The sequence below is a fragment of the Phocoena phocoena genome, chromosome 16, assembly GCF_963924675.1.
Source record: "Phocoena phocoena chromosome 16, mPhoPho1.1, whole genome shotgun sequence".
In the NCBI taxonomy this organism is placed as follows: Eukaryota; Metazoa; Chordata; class Mammalia; order Artiodactyla; family Phocoenidae; genus Phocoena; species Phocoena phocoena.
The window spans coordinates 16,803,614-16,820,141 of NC_089234.1; positions in this window are offsets into that span (position 1 = coordinate 16,803,614).

Below are 16,528 nucleotides of genomic sequence, written 5' to 3' on the forward strand. Positions count from 1 at the left end.
GGCGGGAGGTTGGTAAATGCATGACTCACTCATTCTCAATGGGAACGTGGGCTTCTTATAAGCCAGGCACCACGCCCTGATATGAGATACACAACAAATCCTCCCTTTATCCCTCTGTGAATGTTAATGTCTAGTCCAATCCTTGTAGCATCCTTCACGTTCTCCTTGCCGTGAGAGGTTAGCACATGGATGAGAAACAAGAGATTGGAATAAGTGCTAAAAAGACGATGGTAGAACGGGTATCTGCCTCAGAGTCAGATGATCTGGGTGTGTAATGGGTTGAATTGTGGCCCCAAAATATATGTCCAAGTCCTAACTCCCAGTACCGGCGAATGTGAACTAATTTGGAAAAAGGGTCTTTGCAAACAAGATTAAGTTAAGGATATTAAGGAGAGATCAACCTGGAGTGGTCCTTACATCCAATGACAGGTGTCCTTAGAAGAAGAAGAGAAAATATGAAGAGGGGAAACACAGGGGAGAAGGCCAGCCTTGTGGAGACGAAGCAGATTAGACCGATGCTGCCTTAAGCCAAGGAATGCGTGGAGCTACCAGCAGCTGGAAGAGGCGAGGAAGGACTCTCCCTTAGAGTCTTTGGAGGGAGCATGGTCCTGCCAACACCCTGATTTCAGACTTCTGGTCTCCAGAGCTGTGAACAAATTCTTGTTGTTTTAAGCCACCAAGTTTGTGGTAATTTATTACGACAGCCCTAGGAAACTAATACAAGGTGTACGACAGGGTCCTTCCTTCACTACTGAACCTTGACTCTGAGCCTCAATTTCCTCATCGCTGAAATGGGAGACTTGGAATAGATGGTCTCCAAGGTTCTTTCATGTGCGAATGGTGAGCAGCCTCTAGCTGGAGCGTGTACGAGGGGCAGTTAGGGGAGTATCCCAATATGGATTCCTGGTCTCAAATTATAAAAGCTTAGTTTCAATAGGCTGGTTTGGGCAGGAAATAAATTTACTGGAAGGATGTCAAAGCTGGCTGTGTCAGTCAGGATGGGCTAACTGCCGTAAGAAATAACTCGAAATCACAGGGGCTCAGTACATGAAAGTTTCTCCCATGCACCACAGTTCAATAGTCATGAAAGGACCCAGGCTCCTTCCATCTTGTGGCTCTGCCCTCCTCTAAGACCTCATAGCGCTCTCCATTCAGCTAGCACCTGGGGGAAGAGAGAGAGTCAGAAGATGACAAATGAGGGGTTTTTGGGTTGTTTTGTTTTGCTTTTGGGTGGATTAGGTTAAATAGTATCCCCGCCCCCCCCCCGACACCCTCCCCGCAAAAAAGATATGTCTAAGTCCTAACCCCTGGTGCCTGTGAATGGGACCTTATTTGGAAATAAGTTCTTGCAGATGTAATTAGGTTAAGGATCTTTGGATGAAATCATCCTGGATTTAGAGTGGGCATTAAATCTGATGATTGGTGTCTTATAATAGAAAAGAGGAGGAGTTAAGACCCAGAGACACAGGAGTAAGCCACATAAAGACGGAGGTAGAGATTGGAAAGATGCAAGTACAAGCCAAAGAAGGCCTAGGATTTCTGGAGCCACCAGAAGCCAGAAAAGAGGCCTGAGACGGATTCTCCCTCAGAACCTCGAGAAGGAACCAACCCTGCTGACATCTTGATTTCAGACCTCTGTCCTCAAGAACTGTGAGAAAATACATTTCTATTGTTGTAGCCACTGTTTCTGGTAATTTGTTATGGCAGCCCTGGGAAACTGATCCATCAGGTAAGGCCAAGAGAAAGCAGTGCGGATCCCCCCTCCTGCTCCCATCCATCGGCCCAAATGCACCCACATGGCCCCATATAACTGCAAGCGTGGGAAGCAAAGCCTGGCTTTGTGTGCCAGGAAAGCACGTGTATGTGTGAGCCCTAAGAGTCTCTGCCAAGTTCAAAGAACCAACTGCCAAGAGGCTGGGCAACCAGAACAAGCCAAAGTCAGGCAACAGAACAAGTCTGGTTAGGGCATGGCTGCCGCTGCCACTGAAACTTGGAAGGTGCCGCCGACCTGCTTGCTGCTCCCAGCTGTGGACACAGATGTCCTCTCTGGGCATCTCTGTCCTCCACATCAGCTGCACTCTAGAATCACCAGAAGGGATTGCCTTTATAAAAGTACCATTGCTTTCATTCCCCTGCAGTCCTGATTTAATTGGTCTCGGGTGGGACCCAGGCTTTAGTACTTGTTAAAAGCTCCTGGGGTGACTCTAAAGTGTAGGCAGGGATGAGAACAACCGTCCTAAGCTGTCATAATATCTGATGTTTTTCAATAAAAATTTTCTTGTAGATTATCTCATTTGAAACTCAGCCCCAGGAATGATGTTGGATTGATAGCATTGGCCCCATTCCACAGATGAGGAAGTCCCTGAGAATTGGAATAACTCTTTGATGCTACAGTTACATGGAGCACAGCCAGGATGCAAACTCGGGTCTATAATGCTAAGTCTGCTGTCCCCACGGCGGAACTCTTTTATAACAAGACAGTGGCTGAAAAGCTTACCACTCCTTATTAATGAGGCCCTGAACTGATAGGAAAGCATTAGTGAGACCTGAATTCAAAGCATAAGGAATGTACCCTTCTTTCCACATCAAATCTCTGACATCTGAAGAGGTGTTTGTCCAGCCCTTCATATGTGAGGCCATGGGGCATTCTAGGCACTGGGCCATGGCCTGCACTCTTTGCAAGGGCTCACAAAGATGCTTGAGATTTGAAATATCTTTGGTTCCAAAATGCTAAATGAGAAGTGCAAAGTAAAAACAAGCAAATGCTTAATTCATGTATACGAATGTCATTACGTGTTAAATTTAGTAAGCATTAAAGTTTTACAGCATTTGAATACAATTTGAGGTTAGTTTTCTTGCTTTGCTGTGCACAATTGTCTGTGAAACCTGAGAAACCATGACTAATTACAAAATAAATGAGTTACTTGGAGCCATATCATTTCCAAAGCAAAATCATAAAAATCCTTCGAAGATTTTTATAGCGAAAAATAAATGTTGCTGTAACGTGGGTGCTTTTAATATCTTTGACATGATGGAAGGTGGGACTACCAAAATTAGAGCGTGCCTGGGACATACGATGGCTCTGGTTGTACGTGAAGCCGCGGTGCTCATCGCCCCCACACTAAAGCACGCTGTCCAAGCCTGGTGACAAGACGGATGCAGCCACTCCCACAGGCCTGGCCTTCCCTGGCCCTGAGCCGCGACCCCCAGGGCCACCACAACTCTTGGGAGCAATAGAAAGATGTTGTGGGTACAAATAGGACTTTCTCATCTTCCTCATAATTGACTAACGGAAATCTCCGTTAGGTATTGTTTTTTTTCTTTTTTTTGGAACATGCTAAGTTCTTAAAGTCTTCTTAAAATGAAGCAATTTTTCATTTATTCTTTTCATTGACTCCTCACACATCCCTAAATGGCTTTCCCACAAGTTCCCTTGCATTACTCACTGCCTACACTTGATTAGACCTAATTGGCCTCTTTCAGCCCAGATATGGGACCTTTCTGATAGGTTTCCCTTCTCTCCCATCCTTGAAGAGACACCTTCTCCTGTCTCTTCCTTTTTCCCTCTGACTTCTTCCTCCCTCCCTCACTCCCTCCCCACCACTCCCTCCCTCCCTCCCTCCCTCCCTCCTTCCCTCCCTTCCTTCCTTCCTTCCCTCCCTTCCTTCCTTCCTTCCTTTATTCCTTCCTCCCATTCCCATTACACTCACTCTCTTACACAGATACAGTGATAGATACCAGGAACACAGAATTTTTAAAGGTATGGGACCTGCCTTAAGAACTGAAATCTAGTGGGGAGGGAAGATAAGGAGAATAGGTATGTTAATAAATAATCAGAACTTGGGGTCATGCAGATAAGCAAGGGGAGCTAAAGGTATATAGAACAGGACATAGAAACAATAGAAAGGAAAACCAAACCTCTATTTGAAGAAGTCAGAAAAGGCTTTCCTAAAAGCATTTCCTCCCCAGGAATGTGGTGTCATTCTGATTCCATGTTGTTTGAAGCTGATCTGGGGAGAAATCTGAGGCAGGTAGACACAAAATGCTGCTGTCTGAAATACTTGTGTGGGACCCCTGCTCATTTTGTCCGGTTAGGCGATAATGATTTTATGATGTTACTCAATATATTTCATATATGGGTCTACTTAATAAATTCCTCCAAGTACTTGGACCCAGGAAAAGGTTTGTCTTTCCAAAATGAATTGGCATCAATGAGAGTGAGGTCATTAAACAGATTTTCCTTTTTGCCTTAGCTGCCAGGAAGCTCAGAGATAAATTCCATACCTATGAGCAGGGATTACCTCATCCTTAGTCTCTGGTGGAAAATATTACTCATGATAAAAGCTGCTGATCTCTGAATTCTTAGTATGGCCCAACTCATTTGTTTTGCTCAGTATCCTGTCATAGGAACAAGGCTGCATCATCTTTTTTAGAAAAGAACACTTTTGAGAAGTTTATACGACTGAACTATTAGCTCTATGAAGTCAGGGATTACATCTGTCTCGTGTATTACAGTAATAATTATGTAGGAAAGTTTGGCAAAAGAATTAGTGTTCAACAGATATTTGTTGCATGAATAAGTGGATGAATAGATGAATTAGATAGCCATGAAGAGAGAATCATATATCTAAAAGTATAGCCACCTAATATCCCTCCTTGACACTTGTCGGTTGCTGCTCCCTACCATGCAGTAATGTCAGATACAACTTTCTCCAGCACAGCAACAATCATTTTACACCTCCCTCTTCCTCTGCCACCACATACACACCACTAAGCCTCACTCAAAAGCTTTCCACTCTTTGCCCTCCTAGTTGAAGTAGTGGACACCTATTACTTGTGAGTCCACTCTGCATCCCTTCCCTTTGGCTACTGACCTTCTTTTAATCCATGCATTTTCTGGTGGGGATCTCAGGCTCAGGATTCTGTGTCCTCTGCTATGGGGTGGTCTAGAACTCACACTGGTCCCTTGGTAGGCTTATAACCCAAGCAAGGCCCATCAAAGTCCTTTGGGGAAGTTTATATAAACACTGGGAAACAGAGAGTATCTCTCAAACTGAGACAAGAATCATGTAAGTCTGGAGTTTCTGGGATCCATTCTCTCCAACAGAAAGAGAGTTTGCCAGAAAATAAAGCCAACATAGAGAACATCTGGATCAAGCCACACATGAATCTATCACAGTTCTGTCAGTTGCTATATTCCTTTTCTTGCTTGAACTAGCTTGAATTGGGCATCTTATGCCTTAATAGTCCTGAGTGAAGATATCAAGTGTAAATTCCTAACTCCTCTCTCTGACCTTCGGAAAGAAATCTGCCATACATTGTCATGGATAGGACCACAGAGTTAATCCTCATGGTCTTGCTTCTCAAGTTATCTGGGTGAAGGACCTTTAAAAAAAATTTTTCCATCAACATACATCCAACAAAAGAATTACATTCAGAATATTAAAGTAGCTCCTACTCTTCAATAAGCAAAAGACTGAAAATCCAATAGAAAAATGGGCAAAACACTTGAACAATCACTTAAAAAAATATGGATACACCAAAGGCCGATAAACATAAGCAAAGGAACTCAACTTCAACAGTCATTAAGGAAATACCAAAGAAATTCACAACAAAAGACCATGCATCCTGGTTACCATATATAAATGGGAAAGATCAGCTGAGTTTAATTGCAGACTGACACGTGACCCAACCACACAGCACTTGTGCACAGCTCAGCCACAGGCAGCACGCCACGCAGGTCAACAACTGACCTCAATTGGTCAATGCCCTGTTCACCAAAGAAAAGCCTGCTGATCACACACTGGGACTGCGTATTGTTGGGTCCCATAGAAATTTCTAAATATTTAGTTTCAAATTCTGTATCCATCTCATTGCAGAATGGTACCCGTTCCTGGCTGACACCAGGCTGTGGACCACACTAACGCTGCCAGCATTCAGTGTCCAGAGGAGGAAGACTTAGTAAGTAGAGTCCTTTGCAGAATGAAGCCCTACCCAGGTTTCATTTGGCCCCATGGGCTACATGTTAATCAAGGGTTTCCCTACTTCACATCAATAGATACATCTTTAAGACTCCAAGGTGATGCCTGTGAATTTGAGCAGAGATAGAAAGCTACAGCACACACCTGAAGACACCTTTGTACACATGTGGAAATATGAGGTGACGTCCAGAAATAATAGCTCAAGGGGAAGCAGCTAGGAAGAGGTCAGCTCCTGTGTCGAAATCTCTTCCTGTTACTCTGGTTCTCTGAGAACAGCATTACTGGTCCCCAGAGAACTGGGTTTTGCACTCGGAAGGTGTGTCTTTCCTCCCCCTAGGGAGTTGGGCAAAGAATCATTTCTATGCTGAGGTCACAAAGGTGTTTCTGCAGAAACCAAGGGGTGCCCATCCCTGGAGGTGTTTGTATTTTTGATTTCCAAATGCCTCTTCTGATCTTCCTCCCTCTGCTTTTTCCCTTAACCCAGTGGTTCTCAACTCCGGCTTCACAGACAGAATCACCTGGGAAGTGTCAACCGATACTAATGCCCAGGTCCCCCACTCTGAAGTTCTAGTACATTTGTCTACAGTGGGACCCAGGCATATGTGATTTTGCGAACATCTCCCCAGATGAATATAATGATCAGGGTTGAGATCCTCTGCCTTAACCAAAAGGACTCACTTCTTCCACAGGCAGTTGGGTGTAATCAACCCATCTGTCACCAGCGTTTTCTGAACTCCTAATGTGTGCAGGGGCTGCAGGAGATGTGACACAACTCAGGAGGAGGTATCAACTTTGGGATCCTCCAGTGCCATGTTCCCAAAGTGTGGTCTCTGAGCCTGCAGAGTCAGCATTACCTGGGAACTTGGTAGAAATGCATATTCTCAGGCCCCGGTCTGAAATTTTGTGAGTCAGGCCCAGAAATTTGTGTTTTAGAAAACTCTTTAGGAGCAGGCAAACTCAATGTGACAAAAAGTAGAATGGTGGTGGCCAGGAGCTGGGGGAGGGGGAAATGGGGACTTACTGTTTGTGGAGTTTCAGTTTTGCAAGATGAAAAATGTTCTGTGGATGGATGGTGGTGATGTTTGTACAACAATGTAAAAGTACTTAATGCCACCGAACTGTACACTTAAATACGGTTAAGATGGCAAATTTTATGTGATGTGTATTTTACCACAATTTAAAAATAAATATTTTTTAAAGCCCATTGGGTGATTCCGATGTGCACTAAAGTCTGGGGATAATTCCTCCCGATGCTGAGAATGACCATTCATTCATTCATCATCATTAGTCATACTTCATGCTTCTGTGCCCTCTGTGGGCCAGAAATTGTCCTAGGCACTGGATAAACATCATCCCTGCACCTTGAGAATTTAGAGTCTAACAGGGAGACAGACATTAAGCAAATGATTGCACAACTCATTATTTCATTACAACTGAGATATGCCATGAGGGTGGCATGGAACAGAGAATGCTGTGGGAGCATATAACCTAGCCTGGGGAGGTCATAAAAAAAATCCCCTAAGAAAGCTAAAACCTGAAAGATGCTTAGGAGTTACGCTTGTGGATCCAGCATTGTAGGCACAGGGAACAGCTTTTGCAAATGTCCTGAGGCAGGCATGTGTGAGGAACCGAGAGAGGACAAGTGTGGTGGAGCAAAGCAAGTGTGGGAGACAGCAGTGAGCGATGATCTGGAGGGGAAGGCAGGGCCAGGCCACACGGGGCACAGTGACCACATCAGGGACGGTGAACTTGACTCCATGTGCAATAGAAGCTGAGTGAAGATTCTGGAGAACCAAAGGAGAAGTGCCCTGGGCTAATGCTCTGAACAATTCTGAGGTTTCCGAGGTGTGGGACTTTACGTATATGTGACTAGGTTCTGGCAACTTAAGCCACCAGTGCCAGGGTAAGAGGAATGAGTCTCATAGTTTAGCCACATCTTCTGTCCAAGCTGAAAAGACAGAAAATGCATGTGCTTAATAATGGCCTCAGTATCTTTTGTATTAGTTACAGTGGGCTAGGTTACCTGTGGCTAAAAAAAAAAATCCCGGTGGCTTAACATAAGTTTCTATCTTGCTAATGCTACATGTCCAAAGGAGGTCAGCAGAGACGTCTGGTTCACACAGTCACTCAGGGACTTAGGCTGAGGAGCTGCACCATCTGTATATCTCCTTGGTCACTGCAGCAGGAGAAGAGGGAGCTAGGGGATCAGGTACTAGCTCTTAAATGCTTTGACCTAAAAGTAAAACACTTTTCACAATGTGAAATCACGTTGGCTCACAGTCCATTGGCAAGGCTGAGTCCCATGACCTACCTAACTGCAAGAAAATATGTGGGAGCACATTGTAAGTGGTGGGCAATAACTATTTCTATCACACAATAAAATATGCTCAAGAGTGAGAATTTTTACACAGGCACTGCTGAGTTAGAAACATCCCACTCATGATCATCCCAGAAGCGGGAAGAGCTGAGCCTGACTTTCCCTTGAAAAGATGAGCTGTGCCAACGAGGTTCAACTTTGAGTTCACCTGATAACCAGATGCTTCACTGAAGCCTGGCGGTGGAAATGGTCCCTCCCGTTTTGAAGGTGCACATTCCCTGGACAGACCTAGGAAGCTCTAGACCTCAATCGACCACCAAATCCTACATGTTAACACTGCAGGGATAAGGCCTTTGAAATCATTTCATCCAACTGTCTCATTATGGGAGAGGCACCTGAAGTTCAAAAAGAAGTAACTTACCCTAGTCAAACAATGAGTTCATGACCAAGCTAAGAAGAGAGCCCCATCTCCTGCCTCACAGTGCACTGTCATTCCTACCCCAGAAGATAAGAAATAGTATACATAATTTCCAAAATTAGGGAAAAAAATAAGTTGAACCAAAACTCAAAAATTCTATTTCAATATATTAAAAAAGAAAATAACAAACATCAAGAATTTACAGCCAGTAGAAAACATAAAATAAAGTGTCAGGAAAAAAAGCCTAAACATATCCATGATCACAATAAATGTGAATGGATAAAATTATTTTATGGGAAGTCTAATACTTTCAGATTTTTTAAATCTAGCTTGATGCTACCCACAATTCAAACTAGAAACAAAATGACAACAAGAGGTTTAAAATGAAAAGAATGATAAAAGATAAACTAATCAAATGCTAATAAAAATAGAGTAGGTATGGTAATATTGATATTAAAGAAGAATTCCAAATGAAAAGCACTAAATAAGACAATCTGATCGGGAGGGAGGTTGGCTGTTTTCCTACTGAAAACAGTTACATGGTTCTAAAAAGTCAAAATACATGTTAGCTAAGGAACATTGATATGGCAAAGATATAATGGAAATATCTGTGAAGTATGTGTTTATGTTGGGGTGCTTGTGTATGTGCATGTGTGTGTAACCTACATATATGACTGCGTGATCAAAATGCTTTTGGAAGTAAATCCATCCCACTACCTTTTGTAAACACCCAGCTATGGCTATGCTGGGCCTCAGCTAACTGTCCCCCTGGAGCTGACCATCTAAGCTGGACAACTCAACCACAGGTATCTACCCAGAAAAGCACCCATCCCAAGAAGCTGGGAATCCTGCCAGTGAGAAAGCCGACTCATGAGAGCTCGGCATAGAAATCATCCTTGGGGGAGAGGCGTTTACCCCCAAAATGGGGAGGAACAATTCCGCTGCATCGAGAAGTATGGTTCACAGGATCAGGTTCTGCTGCTGATACCATGGTCAGGACTGCAAAGCCATCCAGGGAACCCCCAGAGCTGGCAGCTCCCCTTAAGGGAGAAAATGGCTCCCTGGACACCTGGCTGGGCACTGCGGGACCCCAGCTGCAGAGAAGTTTTTTCATAGATTCGTCGTGCTGGGTGTTTCCAAAGCAAATATCCCTGAGGCCCACACTAGCTAGCTCCATCTGTTTCCCATTTTGAGGAGTGAGTCCTACTCACCAGTTTGTTAAGAACTCCTCTGAAGGGAAGAAAAGAAACAGTCTCCTACAAACCCCCAGCTAGCTCTGCCCAGCATCTGTGGCTTTATCACAGAGCACATGGCATTGGTGGGCCCGACGGCGCTAGCTCTGCCCAGGATCTGTGGCTTTATCACAGAGCGCATGGCATTGGTGGGCCCGACGGCGTGCCGCAAAGAAGAGCTCCCGTCTGTCACCACCCCATGCCTGAGTCTTAGTAGGGACCCCGCTAGCCCCTCAGTGTTTATGGCATGAGCCACTGGCTGCGGCTGGTTCTTTATTTCTCAAAGCATCAGAGAGCCTCAGAGCTGGCTGCTGGAGGGGGTAGGATGCTTGCAGGGGGTGTGGGAGGGTGGTTGGACAGGGGTGAAGGAGGCGCAGAAGGTGGAAGATCGTTTCCGCAGTGGAACTCCGGGTCAGATCAGAGCTGCAGCCGCTGCCAGGGACTTGACTGCATGGCCCCGCGTCTTTGGTTTCCCGGAAATGTCCCTCGTGCAGCCCTGCATGGGGACCGCTGAATGCACTGCGAACATTTTTGGCAGGCTGGCCTCACGTTCATTAATCTGCCTGCCATCGATGCCCCGTGAAAAGAGGAAACTGTTTCATGCTCACCGAGAGACAAGGGGAAAGGGCTCGGAGCGGGAAGAAGGCCCAGGCTTGGGGTCTGCGGCATCACGCACAGAGCAGGCCAGAGGGAGCGGCCTCTATGGGGAGCAGGCCGGCCCTCCCCGGGGAGGACCTTGGAAATCTTGCAGCGCGGCTGTTAATTAGCCCAGTAATGGGCCCTGGCTGCAGCGGCTCTGGCTGAAGCGCTGGGCCTGAAACAATCAGGGCCTGTTTTCTGACAGAGACAACAAAGGGAGGAAGTCGGGGGTTGGGGGGTGAGCATAAAGGAAAGCATGGACAAGAGGAAATACCAAGTACAAACTGCTGTAATGAATTTTTTGTTTGTTTGTTTTTGTTTTTTTGCAGTACGCGGGCCTCTCGCTGTTGTGGCCTCTCCCGTTGCGGAGCACAGGCTCCGGACGCGCAGGCTCAGTGGCCATGGCTCACGGGCCCAACCGCTCCGCGGCACGTGGGATCTTCCCGGACTGGGGCACGAACCCGCATCCCCTGCATCGGCAGGTGGACTCCCAACCACTGCACCACCAGGGAAGCCCTATAATGAATTTTAAAGGCAGCCTTTTCAAGGTAGGAGAACACTGGAGTGTCACAGAGCCTGTGTTGGGACCTTCCTTTCAGTACATTGGGAAGTGACAATCATTGAGGCTGTGTACATGGAGGTACACGGACCGATAGCGCCATGTCTATGGAAGCAGCCCCAGCAGCAAGCAGAGGCCGGAACGAGGGCTGTGTCCTCTCTGCATGCTTTTGCGCGGACTAGAGCTCAGAGCTGCAAGGGCCATGCCCATCCCAGCTGATATCTGGGTCCCAAATATCAGGGCTAATAGGGGAAACAGTTGCTATTTGTAATTCCAAAGAGATTCTTAATGAAAAGAAGGCCCTGGTTCTGCTGAGGACCTGAGTTTGGAGAGCTTCTATGGAAAGGAGCTGGGAAGAGCCCAACTGCTCTTTATAACAAAGGGCAAAGAATACAGAGCTCCCAGGAGCAAAGCAGGTGGAGGGAATGGGGCAGAAATAGAAGAGGACGTAGACGAAGATGGCAGCTGGATGGCACGGTCCCAGGCCTTCTCCTCATCTGCCGTGAAGTCAGCTAAGCCCTGGATGCCTGGTGTGGGTGGATTTGGGGCAAACCAGTGAAGAGACCATTGCAGGTGGATGTGGGGCAAAAAGACCACATGTGTGCAGATGCTGGAGGTGAAGGAGCAGACATCACCTCAAGGGTTTTGAGGATTTGCAGCACTGGATCTCCAAAGGACAGGGAAGCCCGAGGTGGTCTATGGGTCATATGAGGGTCACTGGATGGTGACAGCCCCCGTTCCTTGGCCAGACACCTCTTCTCAGTGCCTGTCCACCCACCTGAATATCCAAATGCATTCTTCATGTCCTTTCCCCCAAGCCCATTTTTAAAGTTACAATTTACACACAGTAAAACCCAACCATTTTTAGTGTACAGTTCTGTGAGTTTTAATAAATGCATACCGCTAGGTAGTCATTATAATTATCAAGACATAGAACGTTTTCATCATTGCAGAAAGTCCCCCTGAGAGCCTTTGAAAATCAAGCCCCTGGTCTGTTTTCCGTCTCTATGGTCTTGCCTCTTCCAGAATGTCATATAAGTGAAATCACATGGCGCGTAGCCTTCTGAGTATGGCTTCTTTCACTGAGCGTAACGCATTTGAGATTCATCCAGGTTGTACCTACCAGCGGGTTGTTTCTTTTGATTGCTAAGTAGTATTCCACTGTGTGGACAGATCATAGTTTGTTGGTGTATTCCTTAGTTGAGGAACATCTGGGTTGCTTTCTTTCGTGTCCTTTTGATCTTGTCTTTTGTGGAACATCTTATTGGTGGGGATTACAAAAAAAGTAAGCCCAGCCGGACTTTGGTAATTCCTCTCCTCCTCGAGAGATCTAAGTTAGCTTTCCAGGTCTGTTTCTTCATGTAATATCTTCCTCCCAAACTCAGTGTAAATAACTAATTGTATGACTTACAAAGAGACTTTGTTTTTTGTTTTGTTTTCTTGTATAATAGCTTCATTGAGAGATAATTCACATACCATACAGTGCGCCCTTTTAAAGTGAACAACTCAATGGCTTATTAGAATATTAACAGAGCTCTGCACCCATCACCTGAATCAACTTTTGGACATTTTTATTACTGGAAGTTTTAAGAGCCCACACCCCTTATCTGTCACCTCCAGTCCTAATCTATGTTCAATAACTATAGATTTATCTGTTCTGGACATTTCATAAAAATGGAATCCTACAATATGTGGTCTTTGGTGTCAGGCTTCTTCCATTTAGTGTAATGTTTGCAAGTTTCATCCACATTGTAGCATGTATCGGCACTTCATTCTTTTTTATTGCTGAATGATATTCCATTCTGTGGATGTATCACTGGTTTATCCATTCATCTGTTGAGGGACATTTGGATTGTTTCCACTTTGAGGCTATTATGAATCGTGCTGCTATGAACATTCATGCACAAGTTTTTGAGTGGTTATGTGTTTCCACTATGTAACTAGGAGTAAAACTGCTGGATTATATGGTAACTCTATGTTTAATCCTTTGAGGGACTGCCAAACTGTTCTCCAAAATGGCTGCACCATTATACTGATATATTCCACAAAGGTACTTTCAAAGTGTAAAAGTATAATGCAAATGGTGACAATCTAATATTACTCGTTGAAATGGCAAGAATAACATTTGATCATTGTAATAATTTAGATTGTACTACAGTGCCTAAAGTAGCCCGACCCCTCCTGTCCCACTAAACCCCACAGAGAAAGAAGCGCTGTACACCATTTGGTATGTAGTTGTCATCCTTCCTTTTTCCTTCGATCAACACACATATACAAAATTTATATATTGATACTTTTGCTAAAATGAAAATGCATTCCTACTAGACACGACTCTTTCTTTTGTAAACTGTGGTAAAATAAATACAACATAAAATTTACCATTTTAACCATTTTTTACAGTTCGGTGGCATTAAGTACATCCACATAGTTGTGAAACCATCACCACCAACCATCACAGAACTTTTTTCATCTTGCAGAACTGAAACTCTGTACCTCTTAAATCATAACTCCAATTCCCCCTCCTCCAAGACCCTGGCAACAACCATTCTACTTCCTGTCTCTATGAATTTGATTACTCTAAATACCTCATATGAATGGAATCAGACAGTATTTGTCCTTTTATGACTGGCTTATTTCACTTAGCATTGTGTCTTCAAGATTCATCCATGTTGCTGCATATGTCCGCATTTCCTTCCTTTTTAATAATCTCTATCTATCTACCTACCTATCTACCGATCCAGTCGCCCTCAGTATCTGTGAGGGATTGGTTCCAATACCCCCAAAGATACAAGATCCAAAGATGCTGAAGTCTTTTATAAAAATCGCGTAGTATTTGTAGATAACCTATACACAACCTCCCGTATACTTTAAATCATCTCTAGATTACTTATAACACTCAATACAATGTAAATGTTATGTAAATAGTTGTAAATACAATGTAAATATTATATAAGTAGTTGCAGGCACGTGGCAAATTCAAGTTTCGCGTTTTGGAACTTTCTGGAATCTTTTTCCGAATATTTTCGATCTACAGTTGGTTGATACGGAGGGCTGCCTAGACACACTGTGTTTATCCATTCTTCTGTGGATGGTTCCACCTTTTAGCTGTTGTGAATAATGCTGCTGTGAACACAGGTGTACAAATATCTCTTCCTGTTCCTGCTTTCAATTATTTTGAGTATGTACTCTCTAACTCCCTTTTTTAAAAAATTTAACTTTTCGTTGAAGTTTATGTCACTTAAGAAAACCTTGGTGGTGTACTGATGTGGTTCTCCCACATTCTAAATCACCTTCATACTTTAAGTCACTCCGTTTTCATCTATAGTGCGGGTGCCCTACCATCTACTTCGCCATTGCCCGCTCATGAGAAACTGAATAGCTATTACTACTGGGTGTTTCCCATGGGCTGGTCGTAGAACACAGTTCTTCACATACGTTGGCTGATGGGACCCTTACAACAATTCTTGGAGATGGATATAATTATTAGCCCCATTTTAGAGGCAAAGAAACTGAGGATAGAGAGCCCAAGGCCATTCTGCTAGTAAGGACTGAAGTCAGAAATCAAAGTCTGTCTGACTCCCAAGCTTAACTTCAGCATCATATCTAATGACATTACTGATGGGTCTCTTTTGGCTGGCCCTGGAGTGGCCTGAACATATGTGGACGCTCACATTCCAGGAGCCATGGGGCTGATTCCCCAACGAGAACAGATCTGCCTTTTACAGTGAGTGTTCTTTCTCAGAAGCCAGGCTTCACGTAGCCTCAGAAAACCAGAGCAGGTTCCCAGCTCCCTAAGAGAGCCATCGGATCATGTTTCCTCCCCTCTGCTTCCTTTCCTTTTTCTCTTGATCTCTTACTTGCCCAACTCTGCCTTTACCCCTGACCCCACCGCTACACTGTCCTCCAGACTATCCAGGTTCAGGTGACAGAAACCCAGCTCAAATTAGCTTTACACAAACAAAATGAATGTGTTGGCTCACTTAACTGGAAACGTAAGGGTGCATCTGGCCTCAATCATGATTGGATCCAGGGTCTCAAATGATGTCATTAGGCTCTTTCTCCATTTCTCAGCTCTGCTTCTCTCTGTACGTTGATCAGTTCTTTCCTGCAGTGGACAGGATTTCTCCACGAAGTAGGAAAGATACTCCCAAGACTCCAAAACTACAGTGTCAAAGCTCAGCTATCCCACCAGAAGGAGGGCCAGTTTCCTTCTCCCAGCATCCATAGACCAGTCTCAGGGAAGGACTCCAATTGGCCATGCTTGGGCCATATGCTAATTCCTTAGCCAATCATGTGGCCAGGAAGAGGCCATATTAGGACTGCTGCAGACTCAATGGCACGGAAGGCAGTCTGTGTTATCACAGAGACAGGAGGAAAAAGCATGTGTGCTCAGCAGACAGAAACAATAACCATCATTCACTTTGTCTGCCTTGGTCAAATGGCTCCTCCAAGCAGCAACGGACTCCCCACATGTGGCTACTGCTGTTACTGCCACCCCTGACACTCAACCCCGCCATCACTGGAGAGTGAATGGAGCCAGAGCACGCTGCCTTAGAAAGAATGCAAACCTCACGTCTGTGGAGATATCCAGCCCTGTTTCCCTTGCTGGAGGAGACACTGCACTATCTAAACATTTTCATCATCTGCTGCTTCTTCCAACTCACTTCCCAGGCTTAGCTCATCTTTCAGAGGCCTCGTCTCTCCCCCGCTCTAAGGTACAAGAACATGAGGCGCCCAGATGTCCCGGCTGTTTACACTGCATGGAGCACGGGGCCGTGCGTGTGGCTCCCCGCTCATCCCCGAGTTCTTGCTCCCCACGGTCCTAGGCTCTGCTGATCGCTACAAGCCAAATGGTCACGGACAAGCGTGGTCATTACGCTGCCTCCTCCCCTTGACTCGCTGCAGACCTGACCAGTTGAAATATTTGGCTTTCTCATCATAAGGAGGCCCAATGTTTCTTTGCCATCTGATTGACTGTTAAACGAAAGACAGGCCCTTTTGTTTGGTGTGGGGTTCTTCTGTTTGTTTGTTTTTTTCCAGCACATCATGATTCATTCATTCCTGGCCCGACTCCACGGACAAGCTACAATACTTGGCACTATCCTCCTCCTCTCCTTTGTCTCCCTTTCCTTCTCGTACCCTAGGCCCACCTTGAGGAAAAGGTTCTCTTCCCTCTGACGTCACTGAATGCTCTTGCTGTAGGTGAACTTGGACCGACATTTCAAACTGCCAGAGACTAGGGCTTTGGGAAATAAGATTTGTTTAAAATAGTTGCACGCTCCTGAACCGTCTGCCCGTGCCAAACTGAGAAATAAATCACGAAATATAAACCAGATAAACAGAACCACAAAACTTTCATTTTCAACTGACTTACAAACTAAA